General features: G+C 35.1%; 1 protein-coding gene across 1 annotated transcript in view; it reads right to left on the bottom strand.

Moving 5' to 3' along the window:
* CPA6 (carboxypeptidase A6) overlaps window positions 1-24,179 on the bottom strand; it is a 105,652-nt gene that overhangs the window by 10,725 nt on the left and 70,748 nt on the right. The gene's annotated exons all lie outside the window — the stretch shown is intronic.

The following is a 24,179-nucleotide window of genomic DNA, read 5'->3' as shown; positions in this document are numbered from 1 at the left end:
AAGTAGCCATTAATAGAATGGCTACTTCTTGTCTTTTTATTAGGGAATGGGTTTTTTGGGGGGTGACAAAGGAGAAAATAAATTTATCTGATGAGGTGTCTTGTAAGTTCCAAAATAAACCTGCAATACTTGGGTTGAGCTAATTCTACAAAGCAATCAAACTAATTCCCATGGTGAGAGGTTATATTCTGTTACAGAATTTCAGAGACTAGACATCATAGCATAATTGGTTCAGAGCTGAAAAAAACTAAGAGAATCTCTAGTGATGGGGAAATAACTTCCTCACAAAACAGTTTGTTCCATTTTTGAAAGATCTTTTTATTGAGTCAATATGAATCCCTATATTTTCTACAAATTAATCCTACTTCCTGACCCACTATGAAGGCAAAGATTTGACATTTTGGGAATAGGAATACAGGAAGTGAATGGTAAGGGTACCTTAAGATTAGAAAGTAATAGGAAAATCAAGGGGCAAAAAATTCAAGGGTAGAGGACAGTACATTGTTGAACAGGTAAACTATAATGGAGAGAAATCAAGGTGAGGGCAAAAAGCAGATTAAGAGGAGAGAGGTGGTACGGTAACAGTAATAAATTGTGCCCAGAGGGTAGGATGTTTGAGAATTATAGTGGGGTTTCTGGACTGAAAGTGGATATGAAAGTCAGACAGACTGAAGAGACAGTTCAGGTTGACTTATTGTTGATTCTCAGATGTGGCTGGTCCTCAAACCATGGTATATAGGGATCAGTACTGTTATAGAGCTGTTTCTTCAGAGTGGTCTTGTGTTTCAGGTTGGACTGTGATGAAACTATTCCCTTTAGTGTTATATAAATAAAATGCTTTGGGAGGCTTTGGAGTTCTCTGATAACCTTTAAAGATAATATATTTGTTTTGGCAGTATTTCAATTTTTCTACAGTTAGTAACAATCACATTCCTCTTTCTTCCATAAAACCAAATCCTCATTTTGCATAACAAAAAAAAATTATTAGGGGTTTAATTAGAGAATGAACTGGGATAGACCTTAGGAGTCATCCTATGGAGAGTGTGCTGAGCTTCCTAGGCAACTTCTGGGGGACACATGTGACTCCATGATGAAGGATTTGGGTTCTTTGGAATAGCAAAGCCACCTGTTTTTATCTCTGTCTTGTCATAGTATCTAGTGGTATTTGTATTTAGAGGATCGCCCACTCCCCACTAGTAGAATTGAACAGGGAAGACAACTTCCATTTTCATTCTCTTTCTTCTTGTCTTTGTAACATGTTTGAAATATAACTCCTTCTCTCTGAATTTTTCACGAGATGTTGAAGAAGGATGTCTCTCACTAAACCATAGAAATGATCAACTGCTGACATATGACAACCAGCCCACTGCCTTTTTTAACAGTAAATGCTGCAGAAAAAGAGCATGTGAGGATTGAATGGGGGATCCAGTGGAAGTTAAAGTCAGTCTACATTTGGGGATAGGGAACAGCATCAGTTTAAATATATTTTTCAAGATGGCATGCTTTTTGAGAGGTAGTGGTAAAGGGTGGTGGGTACAATTCTCATCAACAAAGAACTTCACATCTATTCCAAGCAGCTTCTCTGATCTTGATAATTTCAGCCCTTCCTAGGATTGGATCTCTTCTAAAGTGGGACAGTTGGTGTGGGGAACTTAGGTTAAGAGAAGAGTCACAGAGGTTTGCCATTTTATGATGATGGAAAGAAAATCTTATGATGGCATAGGTAACTTAGAGGAAACTGTTACAAAAAATAGAATCTACCCAGATTAACAGAACAAGAAATGGGTTATCTAAATAATATGTTATCAGAAAAACATGGTAATGACCTTCGGGGAAGGTGTTCCCTACTGACTTTGGAGCCTTTGTTTATACCAGAATATAACCCTGCCTCTCCAAGGACATAAATGAGTCCTAGTAATAAATGACTTTAACAAATTACTTTTAAAATATCAATTTTGTTTTCAAAATTTTTTCATACTCATTATTCATGAGAGTAAGTTTGCAGTCTGCATTCTTTAAGTATTATAATTTTGATATTTTGTACAAATTTGGGGTTGTAACTTGAAAATGTCTTACCAAATGGGAAAAGTCTTAAAAGGATACACAATAGTTAAATTTGGACTTGAACTAGCAATATGAGTATTGAAGAGGAAATAGTTTAAAAGGTATTTTAGAGAGAGTCCATTGGACTCGGCGTTAATTGGATTTAGAAAGGAGAGGTCAAAGATAATTTTGAGGTTTCAGTGTGAGTCACTGAGATAATGGTGGCAAGATTGTCAACAGAAATAAAGAAATTGAGAGGATATACAATAGTTTAAATATTGGGGTATTCAAGAAATTAAGAATAACTGCTTACCTGAAGGGAAATCGCACATTAGATGAGCAAAAGTAAAATAAAAAAGTAAAGAACAAAAACTCTTTGACAAGTTTTTAAAATGACATAAGAGGGATATTAGAGACAAATTCCAGAATCCCAGGTGAAGGAGAGAATATTACAAGCAGCCAGAAAGAAACAATTCAACTACTGTGGAGCTACACTCAGGATAGTAGGAGTTTGAACAGCTTCAACATTAAAGAATAAGAGGACTTGGAATATGATATTTCAGAGAGTAGAGGAGCTAGAATTATAACCAAGAATCATCTACCCAGAAGAACTGAATATAATCCTTCAGGGGGAAAATAGACATTTAATGAAATGAAGGATTTCTAAGCATTCTTAATGAAAAGACCAAAGCTGAATAAAAAATTTGACTTTCAAATACAACACTCAAGAAAAGCATAAAAAGATAATTCAAAAAGGGAAATCATAATTTCAGTTTTCTCTGATAAAGGCCTTATTTCTTAAACATATAGACAATTGAGTCAAATTTATAAAAATAAGATCCATTCCTCAATTAATATATGATCAAAAAATAAAAACAATTTTTAAATGAAATAACCATTGCTGCCTATAGTCATATTTTTGAAAAAATGTTCTAAATATTGGTAGGAGAAATGCATATTAAAACAATCCTGAGGTATTATCATCTATCTATTAGATTGGCTAACAGGAAAGAAAAAGAAGATTACAAATGTTGGAGGGAATGTGGAAAAAAAAGGAGACATCAATGGATAATTGGAGTTGTGAACTGATTCAGCCATTCTGTAGAGCAATTTGGAACTTTGCCCAAAGGTTTCAAAACCATGCCATACCCTTTGGTCTAGCAATATCACTATTAGGTCTATATCCCCAAAGAGATAAAAAACCAAAAGGGAAAAGAACCTATATATAAAAAAATGTTTATAGCATTTTTTTCCCTGAGGTCAAGGAATTGGAAATTGAGGGGATACCCATTAATTGGGGATTGGCTAAATAAATTGTTGCATGTAATGATGATGGAATACTATTGTGCTATGGGAAATGATGAGCTCTCAGAAAGGATGCTCTCAGAAAAAGGGAAGACTTCCATGAGTACAAAGTAACTGCAGTATTGTTAGATGATCAGCTATGAATGACATAACTATTTTCAACAATACAATGATCTAAGTCAACTCTGAAGGACATGTAATGAAAAATTCTATCCATATCCAGAAAAAGAACTAATTGTGTCTGAATGCAGACTGAAGCATACTTTTTTAAACTTTATTTTTCTTGAGGTTTTTTTAAATCTATGTTTTCTTTCACAACATAACTTATGGACATGTTTTGTATGATTATACATGCATAACCTATATTGAATTGCCTACATTCTCAATGAAGGAGAGGGTAGGGAGAAGGGAAGGGAAAGAATTTGGAACTCAAGCTTCTAAAAGCATATATTAAAATTTTTTGCATATAACTAAGGAAAAATAAAATACTACATAAATTTTAGAAAAAGATAAAAAGGAATAACCAGTCTGATTTTTGTTTGTCATGTAAACTAAGGTACTGCTGAGGTAAATAGTAGCAACACCCTCATCTTATTCCTTTGCTTTTGCCCTAAAAAGATGGAACTGCTATTTATTTCCGGGAGGAGAAAGTGCTTTAAGAAGGGGTTTCTGCAGAGTAATGTAGCAGAAACTTGCTATGAGCAGGTATATCGAGCAGAATCTGGCCATTGAGAGAGTTGGAGGGAGAAAAAAAAAAAAACACACACACAGAGAGAGAAACAATAGCTTCAGGAGGTCCAGAGTGTTACTTAAATCTTTGGAAATGGACTCTAAATAAGCAGGCATTTTATTTCTTCACCACAAGTTATATAAACTGTATTCCACTTGGGTAAAAAAGTCAGCCTTGGTCTCATTTAATGATGTCTGATAAGCGTGTTAGGCACTTCGACACTGCTACAGGATATTATGCCTAGTTTTAATCTGCTAATGCTGTTTGTCACCCATAAAGTAGCAATATAATGCAGAATTAGATCTTCCCTTTACTTCCAATCCCCAAGCCCAGGTATTAATCCTATGACGAGATAATAATTTAACTCTGAAGGATAAGATATGCAGAACATAGAATGGCATTGGTGTTAATTTAAATAATAACAATGATGATAATAGCTGGCATTTCTGAAGCATTTTCTGGTTTGCCATGATCTTTATATATATCATCTCATTTGATTCTCACAACCACCCCATAAAGTAGGTGCTATTATTATCACCATTTTTTAAATGAGGAAATTGAGGTTGAGAGAGATTAAGTGACTTGTCCAGAGTTACATAACTGTTGTTGTTTGTCCTAAATTTTCAAAGAGGATGAATGACATCACAAGATGATGTATTGACTTATCCATGAATTGGATTTAAGGGAGACAGATTTGAGCAAAATTGTCAGTCTCATTTTCTTTTTCTGAGTCATCAAAGTCCAATGACAGAATAAAATTCAAGATGACTGACAATGGTCTGGAAGGAAGTGGATGACCTTGGCTTTCTAAGGGTTTTAGCCACCTTCATGGCAGTTGGAACTAATTATTCTTATTCATCCATTCTGCAGAAGGAAGTCTTTACATGCTTAGGGTCTTAGACATTCCTTAATTCATCAGTGGATTCGATCCTCAACCTGCTTTAGACCATCTGTTGAGACAATTTTACTGGAATATGGCTGCTATACATGGTTACATGGTTAGTAAATATCTGAGAGAGAATTTGAGTTCAGATCTTCCTGATCTCAAGATCAGGAACCTATCCACTGCACTACTCAACTGTAGCTTTAAAACTCTTGAATCTAGGTTTAAGTTATATTTTTGACTGAAGAGTACTTTTCAAATACAAAGAAAGGACTTTTAAATTCCACAGAAAACACACAATTTCTGCTTTATAGATGACAAATAAGAACCCTTTGGAGGTTGGTTTTAATCTGGCTTCAGGCATATTCAACTCAAGTATATTTGTAGCATTTCAGAAGAGCAGGGGATCAGAATTCTGGGATTTTAGAGTGGCATATGCTTGAAACATGTGAAAATGACATACTCAATATTTGGAAACAAAATAAGATAAAAAAGTATTCATTGTGTAGGGACAAGACCTGGATACATCTACTTTATCAGTCTGCTAAAGTAGCATGAAAGTCCAAGCTGTTAGTTTTCCTCAGTTTAAAGAAACAAATGCACAATAGCCAGGAGGAGGGCCAAATCCTTTTCTCTGTCCCCACATGCAGAACAAGTACAGCATATATAATTGAGATCTGCAGTGCAGATCAGAAAAGAGAATTTGCTTGTTAATTTTGGTCTTGTGAAATCAAAAGGCTTAGAGTTCTGTTATGAAGACTGTAGCTCTCTATTTATTTTATGTTGTTCTGGTAAAAACAATTCCTTAGACTTTTAAGTGTTTTTTTTTTTTTTCCTTTCTAACTTCTTATGGATCATCTTCTAAGAAACTTACAAATGAAAAAAAAAACACCACGACTACCAATAAAGACCATGCCTGTTAGAGAAAATGTGACAGTAGAGTTTTTTATTCTATTTTGTTTTTAAATAAGCGGTTCCGAAAAGGATCAAGAAGGTTTTCATAAATGCTTTTCTGCATCAAGCTATATACACAGTTAACTGAAAAGCACAGAGAATTCACAATCCTGCAATATTTGTTGATTGTTGATTATAAAAAAGGTGAATTGGGAGAATAAAATGAAGCAGGGTCTCCTCCAACTAGGTGTCTGCTGTATTTATATTACGATGATACAAGATTTTTTGCTAGATACAACCTGAGAAATAAATCTGACATATTTTAAAAATATATAAAGTGTAAAACAACTCACAAAAATGTTCACTGCTATCAAAAAGATATCTTAAGAGGGATAGCATAAATATGGTGAAGTTCTCCAGATACTCCTCTTTGGGGATGGTATTGTGTTGATTGTATCAAGTCCCAGAATCCCACGTTTATAGGATTATAGATTTAAAGCTGGAAGGAAATTTAGAGACCATCTAATCTAATCTTCTCATTTTACACATGAGAAAACTGAAGTTAGAGGCTAACTTACTTTAGTGAATCAATGAATCAGTCTATAAGGATTTATTAAGTGCTTACTATGTTCTACACATTATGTTAGATACAGGGATACAAAGACAAAAAAGAAATGGTTCCTTTAGGAGGATTAAATTCAATCAGGGGAGACAGGATATACATATATAATTATATGCATGCACATAAGATTTACAAATGCATTGGGAATATGGCAGATTCCATCATATTGTTTGGTTGATGCAATCTTTCCCCATAGAAGACACTGAGGAGATGGCTTCTAGGAAAATTGTGGTAATGTGTAAGAGAAGTGTCTTAGAGAGATTATGAAGAATGGTGTGGACATTCTGCATCTGGTTCTTTTGGCCTATGTGATTAAGAGAGGCTTTTTCATTGAACTGAAACAAGGTAAGAATCAGTTTTGACTGTCTCCTTGCTTCTTGTATCTGAGGGAGCTCAGTGAGTCTTTCTCTCATCATCTCCAATGAGAGACCATGTTTTTGGGGAAGGGTCTTAGGGCCTTTCCCCAACCTCTGAGATCATATGGTCCCTGAAAAATGGTGCCTCCTTTGTCTTTTCATTCTAAGTGAAGGGTATTTCAAAGATTGGGAAACCTATCTACAGGAATCCAGGAGTCAAAGAATATAGCTATATTTTGCAGTCAACACACCATCTATGACTGGAGAAACAAAGAGTCATTTTTGGAGCGACCTTTTGGACCTATTGGAACAAAAGCTGAAGGGAGGATTCATACAGCAGTGATGCTGCCTTTGGATGTGGACTTAGTGGAACCAGTGTTTTGTAGGAATTGAACTAAGTTTTGAGACTACTTCCCTTGAGACTGAAGTTATAGGAAAAAGTATGCACCAGAAGATGGAAATTCTTAGTTTGTTATTGCATGGGACTAGTTTCTGGAGAGGGGAGCAGAAAAGAATTTATGTAGAACGTGATACTTGAATTGAATTTTGAAGGAAACAAGGGATTCTAGGAGAGATGCACATGAAGAGGGATTTCATTCCAGGGGACATTTAGTAAAACAAAACAAAACAAAACATGGAAATGGGAGATAACAGGAAGAAAGGCAGTCTGTCTTTACCATAGAATAAAAAATGCTGAAAAGATAGCTTAGGGTCAGGTTGTGAAGGATTTTAAATATTAATTTAAAAAATTTATATTTGACCCCACAAATAATAAAGGATGTCTGGAGTTCTTGAGTAGGGGATTGCAATGGTACATTACAGGGCTTTTTTTCCCATATTATACACATATATTACATGTCACAAACATACTTTGAACTGAAAATATTAATAAACATTTTCCCACCTAAAACTAAGGTGAGTTGGAGTCAGCTAGGATTAGGTTGTGAGAGTTGATTTTTAAATTTTCAGCATGAACATTTATACCTTGTCTAGCAAACTCTACAAAACAAGACTTGATTTATTGTTTTGTTGGTTGTTTAGACTTAAGAAAATATTGACAATGCAGATTAAGCTTAAAGTGTATCATGCAAATTATATATATATTTAAAATTAATTAATTTAATGTTTCCCCCAGTTATATTCAAAACAATTAAAAAAAATTGATCTTTAAGATTTTTGAGTTCTAGGTTCTCTCCCTTATCCCCATCTACAATTAAGGAACAGAACAACAACAAACCTTATCATTGCTTTCCTCATCTTCTGAGGGAACTTCTCCTCACACCTCTAGATACAGAGCGCTATATATAGCTCTCTGTCTATATATACATATATATATATATATATATATATATATATATATATACTCCTTCTAACTGCCACAATAATGAGAATGTTCTAAAGAATTACAAGTATCATCCTTCTATGTAGGAATGTAAACAGATAAACCTTATTAAGTCCCTTATGATATCACTTTCCTGATTATCTCCTTATGCTTTTCCAGAGTCCTGTATTTGAAAATCAAATTTTCCATTCAGCTCTGGTCTTTTCATCATGAAGCCTTGAAAAATTCTGTTTCATTGAACGATCACCTTCTCCTCTGAAGGATTATACTGTTTTGCTAAGTAGATAATTTTTTATTGCAATCCTAGCTCTACTACTCTACAGAATATTATATCTCAAGCCCTCGCCCTTTAATGTTGAAGCTGCTAAATCTTGTGTTATCCTGACTGCAGCTCCACTATACTTGAAATTGTTTCTTTCTGGATGCTTGCAACATTTTCTCCCTGACTTGGAAGTTTTGGAATTTGGCTATAATAATCCTGGCAGTTTCCATTTTGGGATTTTTTTTCAGGAGGTGATCAGTGGATTCTTTCAATTTCTATTTTACCATCTGGTTCTAAAATATCAGGACAGTTTTCCTTGATAATTTCTTGAAAGATGATGTTTATGCATTTTTGATTTCCTTCACAAGCTAATTGTACAATATTTCAGAGTCTTATTCTTTTTGTACAGCAAAATAACGTTTTGGTCATGTATACTTATTGTGTATCTAATCTATATTTTAATGTATTTAACATCTACTGGTCATCCTGCCATCTAGGGGAGGGGTGGGGGGGTAAGAGGTGAAAAATTGGAACAAGAGGTTTGGCAATTGTTAATGCTGTAAAGTTACCCATGCATATATCCTGTAAATAAAAGGCTATTAAATTAAAAAAAAAAAAAGAAAGATGATGTTTAAGCTCTTTTTTTTTAATCATGATTTTTAGGTAGATCAATAATTTAAAAATTATCTCTCCTGAATCTAATTTCCAGGTTAGTTGTTTTTCCAATGAAATATTTCACGGTTTTTTATATATTTTTTCATTTTTGGGGGGGTTTTGCTTTATTGTATCTTGATTTCTCATAAAGTCATTAGCTTCCATTTACTCAATTCTATTTTTAAGGGATTATTTCCCTTAATGAGCTTTTGTATCTCCTTTCCCAAAGGGTCAATTTTGTTTTTTAAAGTATTCTTCTACTCATTAGCTTTTTAAAATTTCCTTTTACACTTCTCTCGAATCTTTCCCTAATTTTTCCCCTCTATCTCTTGATTTTCAAAGTCTCTTTTGAGTTTTTTCATGGTTTGAGCCCAATTCTTATTTTTCTTGGAGGTGTTGGGTGTAGGAGCTTTGACTTTGTTATCATCTTCTGAGTGTGTGTTTTGATCTTCCTTGTCACCATAATAACTTTCAATGATCAGAAACTTTTTTTGGTTTCTGCTCATTTTCCTAGCTCATTACTCTGCTTTTAACTCTTTGTTAGAGTAGGGCTCTGTTTCCAGGGTGGAGGGTGCACTGTCCCAAGCTTCAGGAGGTTTGTGCAGCTATTTTCAGAAATCCTTCTAGCAATCTGACCACAAGCATTCTTTTCTGCCCTAGAGTTGTTATTTGTGTCCCTTCCCCACTGTAGCTGTGAGATCTGGTGTGCTGATCAAGACTGCAGCTCCGCTGATGTGGGACTGGGCTGGGACTGCACACCAGATTCTTACCCCGTTGCCACAGACCCTCTCCACTAACTTTCTGAGTCCTCCGTGGTGCCCCTGGGCTGAGGGGTCCAGAAACCTCCAGCATTGCTGCTGATTTAGAGTCCCATCTCACTGACACTGGGGTCTAGGAGGGAGTTGGGGCTGGGGCTGGGCCTGCATTGGGGTTGTATTTTGGGATCCCAATCTGGCTCCACACACCTTTTCTGCTGACCTTCCAGGTCCTCTTTGTTGCCTCTGGACTGAGAGGTCTGGAAATCACCAGTACTGCTGTTGATTCAGAAGTTGGTTTGGGCCAGGGTTGGGGTTGAGTCTGGGGCTGTGCTGGTACACCCTGCCCCAGGATTTCACACTGGATTCCCACCCTGATGTAACAGATCTTTTTCTGCTGAGCTTCTAAGCTGTCTTCACCAGGAAAATGTTCTACTCTGTCTTTTTGGGTGTTCTGATGCTCTAAAATTTTCTCAGAGTCATTATTTAAAGAAATTTGGAGCAGTTTGGGGGAGAGGTTGAGCAAGTTCCTGCCTTTACTCTGCCATCTTGGTTCCGCCTGGGAAATATATATATATATATTTTGAGAACTGATTATTAAACATTTATAAGCATGCTCCTACATCAAAGTCCTTTACTAGACTTTTTTCTTTTGAAAATGTGTAAAAGCACAAGAACAAAAAAACCCAAAACAAAACAATAAGATTTCAGGAAAATTAATGATGGTAACAAAACTTAAAACAAAAAATACTTTTTATTTGGCATAACTAAAAATGACAGAACAACAACAAACCTTATCATTGCTTTCCTCATCTTCTGAAGGAACTTCTCCTATAGCCCACCTAATAACAATAACTTTTTCCATTCTGAAAGGATTAGAGTGTTGATCTTAGGATAGTCCTTTTTGAGAACATTTGAAGTGAGTTGTCAGGAAAGGGGATAGTTATTGAGTAACCCTTGCTCCATTTGATGGAATAGAACATTAATTCCAAACTGCTTTTCAACATTGTGACCTCATTTTTTTTCAAAATGCCTGGAAATGTTACCTCAAATTAATATGGAATAGAATGATGTTTGAGGACATGGAGGTACTACTATGTATTTTTTGATAATTCTCTCTCTAAGCTAGGGATGCATAAAGTTAGAATAATGTTAGGTTAATAAAATTTATTCCTGGAAGGTTTATGCCTAAAACTCATAATACAGGTTTATACACACACATATATACATACATCTGTGTGTATGTATTTATCAATCTATATGTGTATATATATGTGTGTGTGTGTGTACATATATATTGACAAGAGGGACATGATCTGACTTGTCCTGTAGAAAAATTACTTTGGTAAATATGTGGAGAATGAATTGGAAAGATAGAATGGACTGGAGCCAGGGAGACCAATTAGAAGGCTATTGCCATTGTCCTGGTGAGCAGCATTGAGGGCTTGAACTAGAATGGTGGTCATGTGAGTAGAGAAGGAGATGTGTGAGAAAATACTGTAAAACTGGAATTAACATATTTGATCAGTTATGTAGGGTGAGAGAAAGCGTGGAGTCAGACACAATGCTAAGTCTTTGAAATTAGGTGACTTGAAGGATATTGGATGTGTCTGTTGGTAAATCAGGAAGAAGGATGGGTTGGGAGTTCTTTTTTGACCTGTTGAGTTTGGGATGTGTATGAGACATACATTTTGAAAATAGCTGGTGATACAGAGGTAGATTTCAGGAAAGTAACTTGCTTGGGTAAAATGATGGATGAAGGACTGAAGTCACATCTTCTGACTGCAAATTTATCACCCTTTTCACTGTATTCTATTGCTTCAGTGAGATCCATGACTAATCCAAAGAAATTCATCTAAAACTTTAAATGGGCAAGAATGAATAATTGAAGAATATTTATTGCCCATATGAATATAGTTGAAATATATAAAATTATTATATCACTACATATTCCTCAGATAGCCAAGCTAATGGACAGTGAACAAGGGCCAGCAAGTCACTTAGTAAGCATTTATTGAGCTCTTATTATGTGCTGAGGCACTGGGGATACAAAGAAAGCCAAAAGATTGTCCTCACTAAGAGGTAGCTAGATGATGCAGTGGATAGACGACCAATCCTGAAGTCAGGAGAACCTGAGTTCAAATGTAGCCTCAAATATTTAACACTTAATAGCTGTGTGACCATGGGCAAGTCACTTAACAAGTGACTCACAAAAAAAAAAAAGACAATTCTCACTTTCAGGGAGCTCACCATTTAATAGGGAAAGAAGAGATAACATGTAAAAACGCATGCATAAACAAGCTACATACAAGATAAAAAGGAAATAATTAAAAGATAAAAAAAACATCAGATTTAAGAGGGATTGGAAAAGTCTTCCTGTAGAAGGTGGGATTTTAGCTAGAACTTTTAACTAGAGAAGCCAGGAGGTTGAGATGAGAAGGGAGAATATTCCAGTTATGGGGGAAAGTCAGAGAAAATGCTGAACTGAGAGATGGCTTGACTTTTTTTTTTTTTTTTTTTAAAGAGAATAGCAAGAAGGACATTGTTACCAAAAAAGAGTATGTGGTAGAATTTAGGATTTAAGGAGACTCTCTCTCTCTCTCTCTCTCTCTCTTTCTCTCCCCTCCCCCCCGCCTGTGTGTGTGTGTGTGTGTGTGTGTGTGTGTGTGTGTGTGTGTGCAACTTCTATAAAGGCTTTTGAACTCCAAAGCATTTGTGTTTAATTCTGGAAGTCATAGGGAACCATTGGGGTTTGTTGAATAGAATTCATTGACATGGTTGGACCTACAATTTAGGAAAATCACTGGCAGCTGAAATGAAGAATAAAATGAATGGAGAGAGACTTGGGTCAGGCAGATCAACCAGCAGGCTATTACCATAATCCAGTTGTCAATTAATAGTCTAGTACTTCAGGAGATGAGGATCTAAACCACAGTAGGATCAATATCAGAGGAGTGAAGTGATTAAATCTGAGAAATGCTGCAAAGGTGAAACAAATAGGGTTTAGCAACAGATTGATTATGAAGGATCAAAGATGGTGAGGAATTAGGATGACATCCAGGTTGTAAGTCTAGGAACTGAGAAGATAATGATACCCTTGCTAGTAATGGCGTAATTTGGAAATAGAGAGGATTTAGAAGGAGAGATAATGAGTTCAGTTTTAGACATGTTGAATTTAAGATATCTACTGAATATACAGTGGGAGATGTCTCTCATGCAGTTGAAGATGTGAGAAAGGAGGTCAGCAGAATGATTTGGGCCATATAAATAGATTTGAGAATTATCTACATAAAAATGATAATGAATCTTTGGGGATTAATAAAATCAGATGAAATAGTATAGAAGGAAAAGAGAAGAGGGTCCGAGACCAAGCCCTATAGGTGTGATCTAGAAGAAGATTCAGATGAAGATTCTGAGGAGCAATCAGAAAGTAGGAAAACTAGGGAAAAAATATGTCCTGAAAAACTGGAGAGAAGAGAGTAAAAGAGAAAATATTATCAAAGGCTGCAAAGAGATCAAGAAGGATGAGAATCTAAAAAAGACCACTGACTTTGGCAATTAAGAAATGATTGGTAAATTTGGAAAGAGTAGTTTTAGTTTAATGATGAGGTCTTCTGACCTAGAGTGTAGAGAGAGTAAGGGTAAGGAAGTAGAGGCACCCATTGTAGATTTTATTGTAGCTTGCTCAAAAGAGATTAAACACAAAGGGTAGATAACATTGTAGTTATCAAGGGTGGAAGGATCAAGGGAGAGGTTTTTGAGAAAGACAATCATTTTTGTAGTCAGTAGAGAAGCAGCCAGCAGTCAGGAAAAGCTCAAAGAAAAGTGACACTGGGGATGAAATAGAAGGGGAAGTCTGCAAAAGAAGATAGAATGGAATATCTTTATTTATTCAGTTAGGTAGGGCTACCTTTTCATGTGAGAAAGGAGTGAAAGAGGAAATAGTGGCAGAAAGCATCTGGGTAATTTGAGATTAGGAAGAAGAGGGAACTCACAGCAAATGGCCTCAATTATTTTAGGAAAATATAAAACAAGGTTCTCAGTTGAGAAAGAATAGAAGTGGGGAGCCATGGGAAATTTGAGGAGGCATAAAATATTTGGAAAAGCCACTATGAAAAGTGGGATAATTGCATGATTTTTCCATCTTTTTTCAACAGTATATATGTAATAGTGAAGACACTAGAATCTAGTCAGGGGTCCTCAAACTATGGCCCATGGACCAGACACGGCAGCTGAGGATGATTATTCCCCTCACCCAGGGCTATGAAGTTTCTTTATTTAAAGGCCCATAAAACAAAGTTTTTGTTTTTACTATAGTCCGGCCCTCCAACAGTCTGAGGGACAGTGAACTGACCCTCTATTTAACAAGTTTGAGGACCCCTGCACTAGATGATGGGAGGAAAGTAAGACTAGTTCATTTGAAATATCCAGAGTTTTTAATGTAGCCAAAAAACCGAATGTGGTTGTAGATTGGCAGCCAAATATTTATCAAGTTCTTACTATATACCATAGTACTAGATACTATGATAATTGCTGAGGATACAAATATGAAAAAAGGTCCTGCCCTCAAGTAGTTTACACTGTAATGGGGTAAGACAATACACAAAAGAAAGGTGAAAAGTGGGAATAAATGGGAAGAGATGGTACCTGGTATTGGAGCATGATGGAAAAGGCCGAAAGAATGAAGCTGGATAGCTATGAAAGCTTTTATTAAGAAGGGCAAAACAGCACTAAGTAACTATATTCTGGCAATGGTAGAATCTTTACTGGATTATTTTATTTTAGGTACCACATTTTAGAAATGGCATTGTTAATTTGCATTCAGAGAAGACAATCCAGAATATGAGGAACTTGGAGATCACACACATTAAACTGGATGAAGGAGCTAGTGATTTTTTAGTCTTGTTCTGTTAAATCCTCTAGTTAGTAGTTCCAATTCTCTCCTCCTTTAACCAGTCTCTAAAGAAGATGTGGCCCTCCTCAGTGCCAAAATTAGCTTCTTTACTTGTATCTCTGATCTCAACCCCTTCTACTTTCTTTTACACACTGCCTGCACAATTATCTTCCTATTCTTTTAAAAATCGTCAATTACTTTACTAGTTCCTTCCCTTTTGCCCACAAAATTACTCTTCAAGTAATTATCTTTGTTAGATAGGAATACTTTTGGAGGTTTGGTCAGCTTAAAAGAATTAATATAAAATGGAAGGAACTACCTCAGAACTAGAGAGATTCTACAGTCTGGAAGAAAAGAGTTTGGTATAAGTGTAGTAGTGTGCTAGTACAAAATTTCTTAAACTATTAAATCACAACCCCATATGGGGTCATGTAACTAAATGTGGGGGTTGTTAAATTATGATTTATTATTGGTAAATGTTTAATTTGTATACCTATTTTATATACACAAAATTTCTTGGGTGAAAAGAGGTTGTGAATAGAAAATGTTTAATAAACTCTTTTCTGGAATACTTCTTAGAAGGGGAAGGAGACATTGAAGTGGGTCATTGGCCCTATATTTTGGAGATGATCTCAACCAAGAGCAGCTGAGGGAAAGGCTCAGAAGTGAGTCTGCTTGCAAGATGCTGAGACCTGCCAACTACTAACTCATAGAAAATTAGGCAAACTGATTGCTGAGAAAGGAGCTTAGATCGTGCATTGCTCCCCTGCTGAGTTGACTAGGACAAGCTGATTTTGCATCTGTTGCTAGGAGCTTAAATGAGTGGAGGAAAGCATTGCTTCCTGAAAGCTGACTGGAGAAAAAGCACTGCTATTGGGAGCTGACTGGAGGAAAAAAATACTCTGATGTGTAACAAGAAAGACCTACTTTGCCCTTTACTATTACCCATGGCTTCAGAGGAGAAAATCTTTCAGACCCAGCCAAGAAGGAGGATCTAAATGGGTCTAAAGATCTTAGGTAAAGGAAACTGCTTTCTCTAAAAGACTATCATACTGCCCTAGAACACAGCCAGTAATCAGTTTGAATAGCACATCCAGCAGAGAAGTGCCTTCATCCTACTACCGATTAGTTAAAAATATTATTCTTTAAGAAGAGCATGAAGGTCTGCAGTCTACAATTATGAGCTGCCCCAGAGACACTGATTTTCTACTCATTTTCTATTAGGTTTCTTTAAGTTTGGTCTCACTTTTCCATTGATGTCATATACATTGGTGAGAAAATGTGATCCAGATTTATTGGAGCATTGTGTTGTATTATTGCATTATTTGTAGTAAATGTTTCATAATTAAGATTTAATGGTTTCATCTTGGAAAATTTGCTTAAATAGGACACAAAGGGATCAGGACATGGTAGCTATAGACTTGAGTAATAGATATATTTTCTCTTCACATCAATGTCAGCCTGTAGGATCCAGAAAGTGAGTTGTAGTGGCAGTATTGCTTTCATTCAGTCAATTCAGTTGTGTCTGACTCCCCATGATTCTATTTTTTTGGTTTTATTGGCAAAGTTACTGGAGTAACTTAAGCCCATTTTCTAGATAAGGAACTGAGGTAAATGGAGTCAAGTGACTTGCCCAGAGTGCCCACAGTCACACATTTGGGAACTCAATCTGACAGCATGAATCTAGATTGGGTAAGTAAACCAGCCTAATCATCCAACTGGGGAGGATAGTAACTCATAATTTATGGCTTTGCTTGATATAAAAATATTAATAATTAGAATTGTCCAGAAGTTGGTTCTCCACATTGGGAAATTTTTCAGCTGAAGCTCAATGTTTACTTGTTGGGGATGTTGTACATTGGATTCCTGTCCGGTATAGGTTGGACCCTGTGATTTCTGAAAGACCCTTTCAATTTAGAGTTCTTGTGATTCTGTCATTCATTTTATTGATGCAGGATGATGTGAAGTTCAAGATCCTTAAGAATTTGAAATTACCATATGATAAAATTAAGAGCAACTACTTAGTGAAAATATAGAGAATTTTTTTAAAAAAAGAACTATGTAGCTAATCTTATTAAGGGAAAAGCGGTAGCTCATGGTAATCAAAGCATACTTTAAGATTAGCATTTTATAAATAGGACAAAAATTCATTTATTTCTAGAGCACAGTGCAATCACATGCTAGGTGCTCAAATATATTTTGATCTTATTCAGAATATTGAAGGTTTCCCTCCAAAACATTTACAAATTGGTTGATAAAAAGTATGCTATTTGTCATGTAAATATAGGACATTTAATAGAGTCTTTTGATAGCTGAAAAATTCATTGAAAAGGACTGGGATAAATTTAGTGCCTTAGACTGAAAAATAGATTAAAAGACTAAAACTAATGAAATCATTTTGTAAAGTTAGTGGTCCAGAAAAGGCAACCTAATTTTGTAATGGTTCTTATGTCACAGACAACATGATGCAAGGATAAAAATTTCAAAAAAGATATACAGAAGCTAGAGATGTATGAAATTAATGAAAACACAATTCAGCTTCAAAAATGCAAATTAATGCAGCTGGATGAAAACAATTAGAAAAACACATTGTTGGTGTTTAGAGAAATCAGGGATCCAATGTTGCTGAAGAGCATCTAGTCCAATGATAGAAAAATTGTCAGATCAGGTAAAGAAAACCACAAAAATGCTTGAGGCAACATTAAAAGCCAGAGGGTTCTGAGCAGGTTGAGAATGATGATCTGCATCAACAGTTGACAGAAACAACATTTCCATCTTTGTAGAAACACAATTTGTAGAAGCTACCCCATTGCTTTGATCTCTATATCCAGAAATTATATAAAGCATCTTCAAAGCCAGCATCAATAGTCCACAAATTTCCCCCAGGCCATGTTTTTTAGTTCCCTAGGCAGAGACTATTTTATCACTGTGGTTTGTTCTTTTTCTTTAAAAAAATTTGATATGCCATGGATGTGGAAAGCAAAATAGAATGGCAATAGAAAAATTTTTTTTCTTCATATATATAATTCAGGATCAGAAAAAAGAAATGATTATGAGTACAGGGCTCTCTCTTGAGATATGGAAGGCAATTCTCCCTTTGAATTGGCAATAGGTAAAATAGATGGGATGGAGAAGAAACCATTATCTTTTTATCTTTTTCAAAGAACATTAGCAACTTAGAGGATTCTAGGGTTAGCCTTGGGGTTCCCTGTGCTGGAATGAGGCAGGTTCACAGAAGAATGATTATAATGCCAAAGGAATTGGAAAAAATATTAATTCATTTCACAATTATGTCAGTTACTGAGATAAGCACTGAAGATATAAAACACACATATGCACATATGTGCACCTTCCTCATATCCCATGTACAAGTACAAGTTCATGTATTGGGTGAGGGAGACAGGGATAAAAATATGTATTTAGGCAAATACTATGTTTATATATGTTTCTACACGTTTATGTTTGCATATATACACATGCATATGTACATACATAAACATTATTTGTGTATTCATTTATATACTTATGTGTATGTGTATAGGTATATATGTGCATGAGTAATATATATATATATATATAAGTGTATAATATATATGTGCATATACACAATGCACATTATATACATATAATGTATGTATATAAACACAAGCACAATATGTGTAGCCATATATATATATTTATATATATATATATGTATATATATATTTCTATATTCATCTATCTATCTGTCTATCTATCTATCATCTATCCATTTATCACCTTGGGGCTTATTTCTCCCACTTGTACCAATATTAGCAAGTTGGATCCCCAGCAGGGTCATTTTTTATTGCTTTCAGGTTCTAAGGGTAATCTGGGCAGCTATCCTCCCAAAAAGAAAGCACACAAGACCCCACTACAATGCTTTCTAATAACAATCAACTAACATTCTCAATTACTTTTTTAGAAAATAATGGACTCAAAAAGAATTGCAAGAACAGCAGTTACAGATCATTTCCCCTCAGATCTGGGGAGTATTTTTCTGCAAATATGCAGTGTTCATGGTGAAGAGTAGGACATAAAGTAAAATGTTACTAAGTGATATGGGTAGGAAATTTATGGGACAATCCACAACTGGAAACTCACAACTGGCTCTGGAAAAGTCGGCTAATGTGTTGAGTCGGTTTGGGGAAATCCATTTATAAAATGTTGTTTTTAATCTTGAATACCATTAGGCAGTTACCTAAGGTGGTGGGGTGTATGCACCCTAAAAAAAACCATCTCCTCATTTGAATTGTGAGGCAATAAAAATACTTACTGAAGAATGGAGGTAGCATTAATTCAGCCTTCTCATAATTGTGTGATATAATCAAAATATCTTTGCTCTTATATAAAAGATGTTTACTCCAGTCTATAAAAACAGGATACAAATAGACTCATGGCTGGTGCACCAACCATGTTACTTTGGTGAATTAATTCCTTTTTTCTTACTTTCTCAATTTGTCTAAATTGATCAGGGTGAGGCTCTTAACTCTAACTAACTTTAAAAGGACCTTGATTTTTTTTTTCTCTCTGGAAAGTCCTCACAAAGTTTAGTGAGGATTAGGTTGTCAGTCTCCTTGATGGATGGATACTTCTGATGCTTAGCTAGGCTAGCTCCTCATAGTGTGGTGTCTCCTCGGACATCCTCGATGGGATGCTTACTTCACTCTATAAAAATAGGATACAAATGGACTCATGGCCATTTCTTCTCCAAATCATTTTATAGATGAGGAAATAAAATCAAATAGAATTGAGCAACTTGCCCAGTACATAGCTAGTAAGTATTTGAGGTCAGATTTGAAAGATTAGTCTTCCAAGACCAGGCCCTCTGTTTACTGTACCACCTAGCTTTCTCTAAGTTACACATAGAATTTCTTCCATAACAGATTTTGGCATACAATTGATAAACAAGCAGCTATTAAGGACCCTCTAAGTACCAGACATTATGCTAAGTATTGAAGATTTGAAGACAAAAAATGAAATAATTCTTGCATTTATGGAACTTATGGTCCATGTAGAGAAAAAATATTGTAATAAATATATACAAACAATAAAATTAATAACCAGTAATTTCAGTGAGAAGGTAGTTAGCTCTTGAACTGATCTTTGAAGGAAACTAGGGATTCTTAAAGTCAGAGGTGAGGGAAAAACACTTCCTAGAAATGGGGACCAATCAGTGTAAAGACAAAGAGAAGGGAAGTAAGAGCATCACTTAGCAGGTATTAGAAAAGGATTTTAGTTTGGGAGTACAGAAAACTTCTCAGGCTTCACTCAGGAGCCTACCTAGAATGTAAGCTTCTTGAAGGAAGGAAGTTTCTTATTTGTATTGTCTGCCTAACACCCAAATCAATGCCTAGCACAAAGTAGATACTTGACAAATATTTGTTAAATTATTGATTTAGACAACATACTTTATTTTTCTAGCTCACAGTCAATTAGAAGGAAAAGATTAGAAACAAAGCAAGAAAGGACTATTAAAGGAGGCAGATTAAGAAGTAGTAATAATGGAGAAGAAAGAAAAGCTAAGAAAAACAGATGATAATTATAAAAGCACAACAATCTGGGGCTATTTATTGGAGTTATAAATGGACACTATGGACTTTCCTAACTGGAAGTAATATGGCATATTATGTTATAGCATAGTATAATTACTGAAATTCATAATGTGAACCTGGAGTTATCATGGAAAAGTTAAATTAAATTCAAAATTGTCTTTCAGCCATCTAGACGTGTAATACTATGTCTAGACAGGATTAGGTTCTCCTACAAGGGAAAACATTTGGTGTCAAAAGTACACTCTTCATTATTTGGTGAGCCCCACCTTCTGGTATAGCAGATTATACAATGTTATTGAAAATCCATGATATTAGCATCATTGGGAAGTTGTCAACCTAATCCTTTTTTCTTAGAACTTATTTAAACTATATATCTATGCTTATTTCTTTTACAAGAAATTTCTTTTTCCTTTTTAAAATTCTTTTTGCAAAAGGAGCAGGAGGAAGAGTAAATAGATTGCTGTTGATTAAGTGGGAAATGTGGGAAAGTACTACAGATGTAGAATAGTACATGGCCTTTCAGATGATTATTAATTTTATTTAATTTGTTGTTGTTGTTGTTGTTAAAAGCAAGGAATAAGTACAATCTCTAAATGTTTGTAATGCAAAAATAAAACATATTAGTAAAACTTTAAAAAAATGTAGCTGATAGTAATAATGAAAATAATGATGTTGCATTTTCATATGATTGTTTTATTACTTGCTATTTCTTGACTCTAGCTCCTTTTGATTCTGAAATCTCAACTCTGTCTCTGAGAGATGTTTTCAGGAAGTCAGCATTGTCTAGAGACTTTTTCCTAGGATGCTTGGTTTCAGAATTCCTTTGCTTGTGTGAGTTCTTCTTTGTTACTCTAGTAGTGTTGTGTTCTTTGTACCACAACCTTCCACTTCTCCGGGATCCCCAAGGTTTTTTCTCTTGGGTCATAGAGATTCTTGGAAAGATCACGAATAGGGAGGCGTTTTAGGGCAGATAAGGCTTTCCTCCAGGGATTTGGTATCTGATCAGGTTCTCCTTAAACATTTTAGTTCTGGTCTTCTCAGCTCTGTTTTTGTTTTTGTTTTCGTTTTTGTTTTTCTGGTAAGGGTTAAGAGTTTTGACTCAAGTAAAGGAACTAACTAGTATTAAATCAATCATTCTTGATATGGACCAACCAGGGCAAGGACACATATTCATACCTCACCAGAAAACTTTATCAAAAACAGAACAAAATCTCAAATTAGGCATTAATAAAGATGTTTATATTTTATATAGGAAGACATGTCCAACCAAAAAGTTCATCCTTTAACTTTATTAATGTGGACTAGTCTTCTCCTGTTTACATAGTCCATTTATAGAAATTTAGGAGTAAAGAGAACTATTCACTTTCTCTTTCTAAAAGACAAAGAACCAGAATTACTCTGGAGCCATAAAGTGTCAAACCAAACAGTAGCAGCTGCTTAGGAGAAGAAACAAAAATTTTTTGGCCAAAGAAAAAAGGGATGATTTATGTCTTTGTTTTGTATCAAAGAGCCAGAGGCATGATCAGAAAATAGAAGACAAGGTTCTAGAAAGTCAAGGATTTTGTAGAGTTGAACAGATTCATGAAAAAGTGAATTTTGAAACCATTTCAAGAATATAAAAAGAGGCAAGGAGAGAGACTGATATCAGGCTGTAGCCAGAGATAGTTGGCTCAACTGAACCACGATGACAACAAAACAACAACAGCAAACAGTGATGGAAGGGGAGAGAGTCTTCATTGTCTTGCAAGCATTACTACTCTGACATTGCATATTTTTCTGGAAAACTAGGAAACCACTAATGAACTTAATATTTCAAATAAATATTTTTTTTCTTAATTATATTTTTATAAAAATTATTTTTTATGTAAATACTTCATAAAAAGTACAGAGGTAGCCTGATGTGGTGAATAGAGGGCCAATTATCAATAAGGAATATCAGGTTTCATGTTCTGCCTGTAATACAAACTAAATGTGTGATAATAAGTTAATCAGTCAGCCTTTTAGTGCTGACATCTCTTTTAGGCCCTATAGACATATTGGCATTCTACATGAATGGGCAGAATTTCTATAGTGGTGAGTTCTACATAGTGATGAAATCATATTTCTTTCTCCTCTCCTAAATCAAAACAAACTAAAATACACAGAGCAGACATTCAAAATGTAGACAGATAATAGAATAAATTAGAATATAAAGTCTATATTTTAAGATACAGACATGAAATACCCCCAATTTAGCTAAAAGGCATCCGGAGTTTACTTTACAAATAATTTCATTCCAAAATAAATTAGTGTTCAAATGTGTTTTGGTTGATGGAAAACTGAATTCAACAAAACCTATCTATAATTAAATATCAAGCAAGAGGCCAAAAGAACAACTTTACTGACATTCTGTGCATACCCTGAATTAAGCTCAACTATGGCACCCTGATGGATGCATGATTTAATTGGTTTGGATGCTTCTTCTGAAAATTCATGTGACAACCCTCTCCTTCTACCGTCTCTATTGTGTGAGGCTATAAAGACTGTATTGTACTGCATACTCTTTTTCAGTTAATCATTTACACATTGCACATTAAACATTGTCCACTATCATCATTCATGTCACTTTAAGACATTGGTTTCTGCAATTTATTATGGAATTTCTAATCAGATGCAATTTATAGGTTTAAATTCAGTTAAATTCGTTAAATGATTGTTATGGTAAGTTATGCTATGCATTGCCCAACAAGTATGTATAGTGAGAGTGGTAATGAAAATTCCCTCTTCTCCAGTAGTTTCCATTTTGTAAGGGGAGGTATAAGCAAGCAGGATCAGGGAATCTAAGAACCGAGATAAGAAGCATAGTAGAGATGACTTGTAAGATCTTTGGAGGAAGGAATAGAAACAATTTTGTCCTTGGAATATATTATAGACCACAGGCACAGAAAGGAAATAGCTGAGTGTTTTAGGAAATAGATCAGAAGCCTGACAAATAAGCAAGATAAAGGATAATGATGGTGTACTCCTCCCTCTGACACTTACTAACTATAAGACCATGGCAAAATCATTTAATCTCTCTGAGTTTGAGTCATTTTCTATAAGATGGATGTAAGAATATATGAAGTATCTGTATATTCCAGGGTCATTCAGGGGCTCCAGTGAGGTAATGCATGTAAAACATTTTGCCAACTTTGAAGTAAATATCAGTTATTATTATATGACAATATTATCATCTTCATTTTTCAGAAAGTAGGATGGAGGCACATCAATTTCTGTTTCTAAGTGGTTGCCAGTATTATTAACTCCCATTTTTATGGTGTTTCAAGTCACTGGATGTATTGATCATAGAGGAAAAACCTTGTCCAAGGACAGAGCTGTTAATTGGTTTGGGATGTGAGCCCTGAACCAAGTTTTTTCAGTACCCCATCAAGGATCCATTTATATTATGGGGAAAGAACTTAGAAACTTAGGGAGCTGGACTAAGTAAAATCTAAGATCCCTTCCAGGTTTGATATTTTGTAAATTTTGTAAAATTTTTTTTTGTATTCCTAGCACCCATTATTGCTCAAAAGACAATCAAACATGTACAAATAAATTGTAACAGATTACAATTAAGTAATTACATAGGATGTACAGAGTCAAAAGGCAGCTAGATGATATAATAGATAGACCATTGGGTTTGGAATCAGGAAGACATCTTCAATAAGTTCAAATCTGGCCTTAGACACTTAATAGCTTAGACAAGTCACTTGAGCCTGTTTGCCACAGTTTCCCCATCTGTAAAATAAGCTGGAGAAGGGAACATACTTCAATGCAAACCACTTCAATATCTTTGCCAATAAAATCCCAAAATAGGATCACAAAGAGTGGATATGACTGAAATGACT

The sequence above is a fragment of the Sarcophilus harrisii genome, chromosome 1 (assembly GCF_902635505.1).
Source record: "Sarcophilus harrisii chromosome 1, mSarHar1.11, whole genome shotgun sequence".
Lineage (NCBI taxonomy): Eukaryota > Metazoa > Chordata > Mammalia > Dasyuromorphia > Dasyuridae > Sarcophilus > Sarcophilus harrisii.
The sequence above is the reverse complement of the archived record's forward strand: the minus strand, read 5'-3'. Positions and strand labels throughout refer to the sequence as shown.